Source organism: Schistocerca nitens, chromosome 2, assembly GCF_023898315.1.
Source record: "Schistocerca nitens isolate TAMUIC-IGC-003100 chromosome 2, iqSchNite1.1, whole genome shotgun sequence".
NCBI classification, from domain to species: Eukaryota; Metazoa; Arthropoda; class Insecta; order Orthoptera; family Acrididae; genus Schistocerca; species Schistocerca nitens.
The window spans coordinates 983,867,640-983,879,584 of NC_064615.1; the positions used below are offsets into that span (position 1 = coordinate 983,867,640).

At 44.5% G+C, this 11,945-nt stretch overlaps 1 non-coding gene across 1 annotated transcript; it reads left to right on the forward strand.

Annotated features, from left to right (window-relative positions):
• Positions 1 to 10,769: 10,769 nt before the first annotated feature.
• Positions 10,770 to 10,842, forward strand: Trnaa-cgc (transfer RNA alanine (anticodon CGC)). Its single transcript has one exon. It is a non-coding gene; the product is annotated as a tRNA-Ala (tRNA).
• Positions 10,843 to 11,945: the final 1,103 nt, after the last annotated feature.

The following is an 11,945-nucleotide window of genomic DNA, read 5'->3' on the forward strand; positions in this document are numbered from 1 at the left end:
GTTGAAAAGTGTCGCAGAAACATCCGAGAAATGTGCCGGAACTGAAATGCAAGGCGACTGGAATCGCCAAATTGCACCGTACGCGCCGCGAAATGTGGCCACGCTTTCCCATTCTGTTAAGCCTTTCGAATGTCTGATTATTTTCACAAAATGTTTCGTATTATCTGGAATCCGTCTGCATCCTCTCTCAGGGTAATTTTAACCACCTTTCCCTCCCAAAAATTACAGCATCCAATAAATCCCCTTACAAGTTGACTTCCGATAGATAATTTTTCACTTAAAAATGAGTACGCGCACACATTGTAAACAGTTTTCCGGAGATCCTTCTAAAAAATGGTTCAAATGGCTCTAAGCATTATGGGACTTAACATCTGAGGTCATCAGTCCCATCGACTTAGAACTACGTAAACCTAACTAAGCTAAGCACATTGCACACATCCATACCCGAGGCAGGATTCGAATCTGCGGCCGTAGCAGCAGCGCGGTTCTGGCCTGAAGCCCTTAGAACCTCTCGGCCACAGCGGCCGGTGAGCTTCTTGTGATAAGGTAGCAGTTTACATTTAGTTCCAGTTACTTACCCTTACTTTTCAGGAACACAAAAGTGTAGCGACCACTGGAAGTGAATTTACGCTTTAATGTGGATAAAATGCAAGAAAATGCAGATGGCTTACAACACATAAGACCATAATGTACGGCTTGACATAGAGTGTCCGCTGATATTTATTAGGAAATATAGCACATCCCGGTTGTCAGCACTGCCAACATCAATGGCGGTGGTCGACGTATCGTTTGTAGTAAGTATACTGTGTATATAAATTACACAGTATTTTTGTTAAAAAGAATACAGTTAAGATGATATGAAAAATACGTCTATTTGAGATGTGTACGGTTTACGTTAAAATATTGAGTACTGTGCGCTGTTGCTCATTTTGTTTCGTGGTTTCGAGAACGCTGGAGCAACGGCGGCAGAAGTGCTACAGCAAGGTAAGGCGCAGTTGGAAGCTGCTTACCATAGGCGCCAAGCTGATGGCCTTGCGAAGCTAGAAGACGTCGACGTTGGGACGAAGGCATTTGACCATTATTATAAAGATGTTGATTTTTACTTCACAAGAAAAAATTAAGACGTTTTATTTGTTTCTAAATTTGTATCAAATGTTTACCTGATCCTCCTCGCCGCGCGGTATAGCCGTGCGGTCTGAGGCGCCTTGCCACCCGCCGTGGCCGAGCGGTTCTAGGCGCTTCAGTCCAAAACCAAGCTGCTGCTACGGTCACAGGTTCGAATCCTGTCTCAGGCACGGATGTGTGTGATGTCCTTAGGTTAGTTAGGTTTAAATAGTTCTCAGTCTAGGGTACTGATGACCCCCGATGTTAAGTCCCATAGTGCTTTATAGCTATTTGAGCCAAGAGGCGCCTGGCCACGATTCGCGCGGCTCGCCCCGTCGGAGGTTCGAATCCTCCCTGGGGCATGGGCGTGTGTGTTGTCTTTAGCGTAAGTTAGCTTAAGTTATATTAAGTAGTGTCAAAGCCTAGGGACCGATGACCTCAGCAATTTGGTTCCACAGAACTTACCACAAATTTCCAATTTCCTGAGTCTCTTCATTGTATTAAGCTGAAACTAGTACGTTCCAGTAATAAGAGTTACTGTTCCTACGTTAATGACTTGAAATTGTATTATGAAGACAAATAAAAGTGCACAGAGTATGTTATTCACGAAAATTTAAAATTTGTTCATTATGATAAATGCAATCGACATCATTTTTCTGGAAAAAGGAGAGTTGTTAGTTGTGTGAATCTGAGTAAAAGGAAGTTTCCTGTACATAAAAATGTTCAGAAATGTGACTAATTAGTTGGCCTGAAGTAGAGCGGGCTTTTGAAAACAGTATTCGCATTCAAGATCGATTGAAGAGGCAGTTACATTATCTCTAAGTGATCTCGTGTTTTCAAAAGTGGAAAGACGACATCTGTTTGACATTTACATGACGCTAGTTCAGAATATGATGTGTGATTGCTCTCGTAACTGATTAGTTGCATGAGCTAATATCGCTAATTGTTGTAATAACGGGTGATTACAGCTGAACTACGAAACTCTATTAATTCTTGAGGTTATTAGGACTTTTATTTACGACAGTCACGTAATTAGTGCCCGCTAATCCTATTAAACAAAAATCTGCTAAATTGAATGATTACTTCGGAAGCGGCGGTGATATCGATCCTTTCTGTTCTTGAGGACTAATTTGCAACATTTTCGTTACGTTACGGCCTTAGCAGATAAGTATTATGAGTCAGTTTAAGGATTAGCAAGTCGCTATGGGCGTTGAAAGACCTAATCGGTCAATATACAGTATCATCGTTGCGAACCTACTGCTGTTAACTAATTGCATGGTTGGGGCGATCGATAGAAACGGTGAATTAACTGTTATGTTGAAACTTCCTGGCAGATTAAAACTGTGTACTGGACCGAAAATCGAACTCGGGACCCTTGCCTTTCGCGGGCGAGCACTCTATCGTATCAGCGCACACTCCGCTGCAGAGTGAAAATCTCATTCTGGAAACATCCCCTAGGCTGTGGCTCAGCTTTCTTTCAGGAGTGCTAGTTCTGCAAGGTTCAAATTGGTTCAAATGGCTCTGAGCACTATGGGACTTAACAGCTATGGTCATCAGTCCCCTAGAACTTAGAACTACTTAAACCTAACTAACCTAAGGACATCACACAACACACAGTCATCACGAGGCAGAGAAAATCCCTGACCCCGCCGGGAATCGAACCCGGGAACCGGGGCGTGGGAAGCGAGAACACTGCCGCACGACCACGAGCTGCGGACAGTTCTGCAAGGTTCGCAGGAGAGCGTCTATAAAGTTTGGAAGGTAGGAGACGAGGTACTGGCAGAAGTAAAGCTGTGAGGACCGGGCGTGAGTTGTGCTTGGGTAGCTCAGTTGATAGAGCACTTGCCCGCGAAAGGCAAAGGTCCTGAGTTCGAGTCTCGGTCCGGCACACAGTTTTAATCTGCCAGGAAGTTTCATATCAGCGCACACTCCGCTGCAGAGTGAAAATCTCATTCTGGAAACTGTTATGTTCTCGCCACTCGTTGTGACAGCGGGAGTTCTTTGCGAATTACAAACAGCAAACAGTTGCGAAGTGATTAGTGTCAGGGCGTAATGCATTGCTGGACGTAGCAACATGCGGCTCCCTGCCGCAGGTGTTGCTGCCTGACTACGATGACGTCAGCGCCGCGTTTCGAGGCCTGCTGTAAGAGAAGCAGCTGCAGCTGGCTGATGCGCAACCAGCTGTACATTGGAGGTAAGTAGTGCGCAGCCAGCATTACCTGTGAGTACGCGAACCGGTCGACGGTGGTGGGCGGCGTCGCCCTGCTGTCGTAGAGGCCTGACAGCGCGTGTGTGATGGGCGGCAGCGACCCGTGCACGCGCGCCTGCAACACAGCCTGTGCCACTGCCCGTTCCGCAATCCCTCCGCCTGGCGCCCACTACTGTACGTCATTATCCCAGGCAGCTAGCTACAGTAAACGGTGTGAAACAGCTGCCCCTGCCGCTGTGTCTTATGCAGCCCGCAACGCATTCCGATACTGCGCACGAGATTCTCATACTGTATTACACTACTGGCCATTAAAATTGCTACACCAACAAGAAATGCAGATGATAAACGGGTATTCATTGGACAAATATACTAGAACTGACATGTGATTACATTTTCACGCAATTTGGGTGCATAGATCCTGAGAAAGCAGTACCCAGAACAACCACCTCTGGCCCTAATAACGGCCTTGATACGCCTGGGCATTGAGCCAAACAGGGCTTGGATGGCGTGTACAGGAACAGCTGCCCACGTAGCTTCACCACGATACCACAGTTCATCAAGAGTAATGACTGGCGTATTGTGACGAGCCAGTTGCTCGGCCACCATTGACCACACGTTTTCAATTGGTGAGAGATCTGGAGAATGTGCTGGCCAGGGCAGCAGTCGAACATTTTCTGTATCCAGAAAGGCCCGTACAGGACCTGCAACATGCGGTCGTGCATTATCCTGCCGAAATGTAGGGTTTCGCAGGGATCGAATGAAGGGTAGAGCCACGGGTCGTAACACGTCTGAAATGTAACGTCCACTGTTCAAAGTGCAGTCAATGCGAACAAGAGGTGACCGAGACGTGTAACCAATGGCACCCCATACCATCATGCCGGGTGATACGCCAGTATGGCGATGACGAATACACGCTTCCAATGTGCGTTCACCCAGAAGTCGCCAAACACGGATGCGACCATCATGATGCTGTAAACAGAACCTGGATTCATCCGCAAAAAGGACTTTTGCTATTCGTGCACTCAGGTTCGTCGCTGAGTACACCATCGCAGGCGCTCCTGTCTGTGATTCAGCGTCAAGGGTAACCGCTGCCATGGTCTCCGAGCAGATAGTCCGTGCTGCTGCAAACGTCGTCGAACTGTCCGTGCAGATCGTTATTGTCTTGCAAACGTCCCTATCTGTTGACTCAGGGATCGAGACGTGGCTGCACGATCCGTTACAGCCATGCGGATAAGATGCCAGTCATCTCGACTGCTAGTGATACGAGGCCGTTGGGATCCAGCACGGCGTTCCGTATTACCCTCCGAAACCCACCGATTCCATATTCTGCTAACAGTCATTGGATCTCGACCAACGCGTCACCAATGTCGCGATACGATAAACCGCAATCGCGAACGGCTACTATCCGACATTTATCAAAGTCGGAAACGAGATGGTACGCATTTCCCCTCCTTACACGAGGCATCACAACAACGATTCACCAGGCAACGCCGGTCAACTGCTGTTTGTGTATGAGAAATCGGTTGGAAACTTTCCTCATGTCAGCACATTGTAGGTGTCGCCACCGGTGGCAACCTTGTGTGAATGCTCTGAAAAGCTAATCATTTGCATATCACAGCATCTTCTTCGTGTCGTTTAAATTTCGCGTCTGTAGCACGTCATCTTCGTCGTGTAGAAATTTTAATGGCCAGTAGTGGTGTATTTCGGTCGCTACACGTTAACTATTAGTCCTACAGAAAAGTAATGACTGGAAATTTTTTTGGGAAATTTACTGTAGCTGAATTGTGTACTGGGATACGTTTTTTTCTGGGTGCCATGGTTTTCGATTTATTCAAGAAAATCGCGTTTTAAGATCACTTTCGTACGTTTTTCTTGAATAATTCTAAAAGTACTGCGTGTAACGAAAACGGAGCCCAGAACGTAATTTAACTACATTAAATTTCCTACAAAAGTTCCTGTTCGGTTTTCCTGTAGGACTAATAGTTTGCATGTAGTGAGTGAGAGAATATGAAAATCTTGCGCATGGTATTTGAAAGGAGTGTGGGCTGATAGAAAAACAGTGGTAGGGGCATCTAAATCACCTGTACATCCACCGCGCGCGCAAGCTGCTGTCCACAACCACGAGGCCAAACTACCGCAGAGATGCTCTAAAACTATATGCTAGGCCAGAGCTGACACTTTACAAAGCAATGGTAGCAAGCTGTACAACGTTGAGAATGCCTCACAAAGGTATGTACGTGAACTACTGAAATATGGGATTCTAACATTCCTTTGCCCTATAGTTCATTTCGCTGTATTTTATCCCTTCACATTAAAAATACACCCAGAGCTATAACAAAAAATTAAACGAAAGGCCAAATGTTTTGTGAAATGATTTGTATAAAAGTAAGAAACAAAACTCACCAGACAAACATTTGATGTGCCTTTCAGTTGTGCTCAAAATCATCTACAGCAAATGTTGTGCTGACACAGAAAACACATTATTTTGCCTGATATTTCAAGGATTATATGTTGAAAAATATTTGGACCTTTATCACATCTTTGGACAGAGTTGATGGAACGATGTCAATACCACACAACAGGAGACTCCAAGCTGTACATAATCCACCAAATATAATACCCTCTAGTTATCTTTAAAAATCTCAGATAACAACACTGTACGTTCAAAATCGTCACCTCATTTGCTACTCCTGATTTCGAAAACAATTCCAAAATGTGTCAAATGTTTCTCTAATGTATTTTATTTCTTACTTTCAGACAAATCACCTCACAAAAGGTTTGATATTTTTTCAATTTTTTTGTTTTAAATTTTTTCAGCGGCTGTTACAAATGGCACCAATGTAACTTCTTATTCGCAAAATAGGCCTTGAAGAGATTAGCTTTTTAACAGTTCATTTATTTAGCTGGCAATATCTCTTCGCAAAATATTTCAATATTTCCTCTAATAAATATTTAAATTTTTCTTTAAATGAAACAACAAGTTTACTGTTACTGTTTTGTTTATTTCCACGACGCGTTTTAAAGGTTTAAACCTCCATCATCGGGTGGATTTACATTAGTTAGTATGACATTTGTGTGTGTGTGTTGTGTTACGGTTTTTTGGAGAAACTTGTGGCACTGCCTAGTGGAGAAACAAGACACTATTTCAGAACATGTTTTGAGACATTGTCTTGTTTCTCCACTAGGCAGTGCCACAAGTTCCTCCAAAAAATCGTAACACAACACACACACACAGACACACACACACACAAATGTCATACTGACTAATGTAAATCCACCCAATGATGGAGGTTTAAACCTTTGAAACGCGTCGTGGAAATAAAAAAAACGGTGACTGGTAACAGTAAACTTGTTGTTTCATTTAATGTCAATAACAGTCACGGTAAAGCCTAACCTAAAATGTTCATATTTAAAGTTAAGTTTTTCTTAATTACAGTGATTACTTTCAAGGAATAAAATATTTATTTACGAAACTAGGTCACACATTGTTTGTTTTGATACCCCATTTTCCATTTCCACCTCTTCGTTTGGCTATGGAAATTAAGACAAAAATCCATTGTATAATTTCTAGGGTGTCTCTTTTTCGCTCGGCTCATGCATTTTGGGCAATAACTTCGGAGCGTATCTGCAGGGAGTGTTATACGAGTATTACTGTTCACGGTGTATGTAAATGACCTACTGGTGAACGTTCCATGAAGCTATTGTGTACAGAGAAGTCGCAATACAATAAAATTTTAACTATCTCCAGAGGATTGACAATGGGTGCAGCGACTGACAATTAACCCACAACCCAAATGTTCATACTACATATAAATAAGCGAAAAGACCTGCTATTCTCTGATATCACGATTGCCGCACAGTTAGTGGAAGCACGTACATCCATTAAAAGCAGAGAGTGGACAGACATATAGAAACAACGCAAGAATTGTGCGCTTGAACATAAATGCAGATGCTAGGAAAGCCTGCAGGTTCGGCCGTTGTATTCCATCACGAACGGCAGCTGTTCAATCTCCTCAATACTTTCAAACGTCAGTTGTGGTCAGAGCAGTGTTTTGTGTAGTGTGAGTGTATTATGCGAGGGACAAGTGAACTCGAACGAGTGCAAACTGTTGGTTCTCGTCTCATATGTGCTTCCCTAATCCAGAGATCCGAAATGTTTGGTGTTTCAAGAGGCGCCGTTTCGAAGATCTGCACCACTTACAGTGCAGCAGGAAAACAGCATCTGCTACGTCACAACGCGGACTAAAGTGTCTGTTGTCGAATCGTGGCAGACGATCAATGAAGAGTATTGTGACAAAAATGAGGGGACGATAGCGGCAAAGTCACTACACAACTGAAAATCGCGCTCGCGAACCCTGTCAGGACTAACTCAGTAGGAAGGGAAATTCAGGGCGACCTGGAATTCGAAAACCACGCACAGTGATGCAAATACCAGTAATAGGTTTACGTGGTGCCGTGGCTTTAAGGCCTGGACTATGGGGCAGCGAAAGAACGTAATTTGGTCGGATGAGTCTTGTTTAACACTGTTTACAAATTCCAACCGAGTGTACGTAACAAGAGTGAAACAGGGCTTGGGTCGGTAACGATTTTGGCAGCCATATCGTGGGTGTGCAACCGTATCTGAAGTTGCACTTCATAATTGAATCAAGACAGAAGAAAAATCAACACACTCTTATTGGATTTGCGACCCTGAAAAACCGTTCGACAATGCAAAATGTTGCAAGGTGCTCGATATTCTGATTAAAAATTGGAGTAAGCCATTGGGACAGATGGATGATATAAAACACGTACAAGTGTCGAGAAGCTACAGTAAGATTGGAAGATCAAGAACGAAATGTTCGAATTAAAGAGCGTGTAAGAAAGGAATGTAGTCTTTTGCCCGCACCGTTCAATCTCTGTATTGAAGAAGTAATGTCTGAAATAATAGATTCAAGACTGGGTTTAAAATTCAGGATGAAAGGATATCAATAATAGGATTCGCTGAGGAGTTTGCTATCCGCAGCGAAAGTGAGGAGGAAATAGAGGATCTGTTGAATGGAATGAAGTCTGGTGAGTACAGAATATGGTTTGAGAGTAAACCGGAAAAGAACGCAAGTTCAAATGGCTCTGAGCACTATGGGACTCAACTGCTGAGATAATTAGTCCCCTAGAACTTAGAACTAGTTAAACCTAACTAACCTAAGGACATCACAAACATCCATGCCCGAGGCAGGATTCGAACCTGCGACCGTAGCGGTCTTGCGGTTCTAGACTGCAGCGCCTTTAACCGCACGGCCACTTCGGCCGGCGGACGCAAGTAACGAGGGAGCAGCGGAAATGAGAACAGTGAGAGACTTAATGTTAATATTGGTGGTCACGATGTTGAAGTTGAGGAATTCTGCTACGTTAGAACCAAAATAACCCAGACGGACGAAGCAAGAAGGATATAAAAAGCAGATTAGCACAGAAAAAGCCATCGTACCCGGCCGAAGACGTTTTCTGGTACCAAATACAGAATCTAATTCGAGGAAGATATGCTGAGAACGTACATTTGGGGCACACCCTTGTATGATAGTGACTGAGGAAAAACCGGAACAGAAGAGAATCGAAGCATTTGAGATGTGGTGCTACGGAAGAACTTTGAAAATCAGACGGACTGATAAGCTTTTGTCCACGAGTCAGCATGGTTTTAGGAAGCATCGCTAGTGCGAAACTCCACCTGCCCTTTTCTCACACGACATACTGCGAACCATGGATGAAGGGCCACAGGCTGATTTCATATTTCTAGAATTACTGAAAGCATTTGACACGGTGCTCCTTTGCAGGCTGTTAACGAAGGTAAGATCATATGAAGTACGTTCACAGTGAGTGAGTCGAAGACTACTCAAGTAAGAGAACCCAGTATGTTGTCCTTTAGTGTCCAGCAGAGACAAGGGTTTTGTCAGGAGTGCCCAAGGGAAGTGTGACAGGACTGCTATTGTTCTCAATATACAAACACTATATGACCAAAAGTATCCGGACACCCCCAAGAAAATACGTTTTTCATACTAGGTGCATTGTGCTGCCACCTACTGCCAGGTACTCCATATTAGCGAGCGCAGTAGTCATTAGACATCGTCAGAGAGCAGAATGGGCCGCTCCGCGTAACACACGAACGTGGTCAGGTGATTGGGTGTCACTTGTGTCATACGTCTGTAAGCGAGATTTCCACGTTCCTAAACATCCCTAGGTCCACTGTTTCTGATGTGATAGTGAAGTCGAAACGTGAAAGGACACGTACAGCACAAAAGCGTACGGGCCGATCTCGTCTGTTGACTGACAGAGTAGAGACCGCCGACAGCTGAAGAGGGTCTAATGTGTAATAGGCAGATATCTACTCAGACCATCACACAGGAATTCCAAACTGCATCAGGATCCACTGCAATTACTATGACAGTTAGGCGGGAGATGAGAAAACTGGGATTTCATGTTCGAGCGGCTGCTCATAAGCCACACATCACGCCAGTAAATGCCAAACGACGCCTCGCTTGGTGTAAGGAGCGTAAACATTGGACGATTGAACAGTGGAAAAACGTTGTGTAGAGTGAAAAATCACGGTACACAATGTGGCGATACGATGTCAGGATGTGGGTATGGCGAATGCCCGGTGATCGTCATCTGCCAGAGTGTTTAGTGACAACAGTAAAATTCGGAGGCGGTGGTGGTAATGCGTGATTTCTCATGGAGGGGGCTTGATTTGCTTGTTGTTTTGCGTGGAACTAAAAACACTGGTATTTTAAACACCTTCTTGATCCCACTGTTGGAGAGCAATTCGGGGATGGCGATTGCATCTTTCAACAGGATCGAGCACCTATTCATAATGCACGGCCTGTGACGGAGTGGTTATACGACAATAACATCCCTGTAATGGACTAGGCTGCACAGAGTCTTGATCTGAACCCTATAGAACACTTTTGGAAAGTTTTGGAATGCCAACGTCATGCCAGGCCTCACCGACCAACATCGATATCTCTCCTCAGTGCAGCACTCCGTGAAGAATGGGCTGCCAACCCTAGAAACCTTGAGCGTATAGTTGCGAGAGTGGAAGCTGTCATCGAGGCTAAAGGGTGTGCCAACTCCACATTGAATTTCAGCATTACCGATGGAGGGCACCACGAACTTGTAAGTCATTTTCAGCCAGGTGTCCGGATACTTTTGATGACATAGTGTGAATGATTTGGTGGACAGGGTTGGGCAGCAATCTGCAGTTGTTTGCAGATGGTGCTGTGGTGTGCGGCAAGGTATTGAAGATGAGTTACTGTAGGAAGATAAAATTTCTAGTTGTTGGGATGAATGACAGCTATCTCAAATGCGGAAAACTGTATGTTAATGCGGAAGGGTAGGAAGAACAAACCGATAATGTTCGGATACAGTATTAATAGTGTTCTGCTTGACACAGTGTAGTCGTTTAAATATTTGGGCGTAACGTCGCGCACCGAGCGAGGTGGCGCAGTGGTTAGCACACTGGACTCGCATTCGGGAGGACGACGGTTCAATCCCGTCTCTGGCTATCCTGATTTAGGTTTTCCGTGATTTCCCTAAATCGCTTCAGGCAAATGCCGGGATGGTTCCTTTGAAAGGGCACGGCCGATTTCCTTCCCCATCCTTCCCTCACCCGAGCTTGCGCTCCGACTCTAATTGACCTCGTTGTCGACGGGACGTTAAACACTAATCTCCTCCTCCGTAACGTCGCAAAGCGATATGAAATGGAACGAACAGGTGAGAACTGTGGTAGGGAAGGAGGTTTACTGGAAGAATTTTAGAAACATGTGGTTCCATATGTAAAGGAGACCACATATAGGACGCTGATGCCACCTATTCTTGAGTAATGCTCGAGTGTTTGCGATCCGTACCAGGTCGGACTGAAGGATGAAGGAAGACATCAAAGAAATTGAGAGGCGGGCTGCTACGTTTTTTACCGGTAGATTCGAACAATACGTAAGCGTTACGGAGATGCTTACCGAAGTCAAATTTACATTCCTGGAGGGAAGGTGACGATCTTTTCGAAGGTCGCTATTGGGTAAATTTAGAGAACTGGCTTTTGAAGCTGACTGCCGAACGATTTTAATGCCGCCAGTATTCATTGTCCGTAAGGACCGCGAAGATAAGATACGAGAAATTAGGGTTCATGCGGAGTCATATAGACAGTCGATTTTCCTTCGCTCTGTTTGCGAGTAGAACAGGGGAGGAAATGACTAGTAGTGGTACGTTATACTCTCCGCCACACACCGTACTGTGGCTTGCGGAGTATCGATGTAGATGTAGATAATGAATGAAAAAGTACTCCGCAGGATCGGTGAAGAAAGGGACATACGGAAAACACTGACAAGAAGTAGTGGCGCGATGATAAGACATCTATTTAGACGTCAAGGAATAACTTCCACAATACTAGAGGGAGCTGTAGGGGGTAAAAACTGTAAAAAGAAAGATACTGGAATACGTCCAACAAATAATCGTAATTGAGGAAGTGGGCTGCAAGTGCTATTCTGAGATGAAAAGATGTGTACAGTGTTATTCTTCGACACTGTCAATAGGGAGATATGCGATCTGTTGATTTAAAACACGTGTGGATAAAAATCCTACGTCAAGCTCACAAATTTTCACTATTGATTAC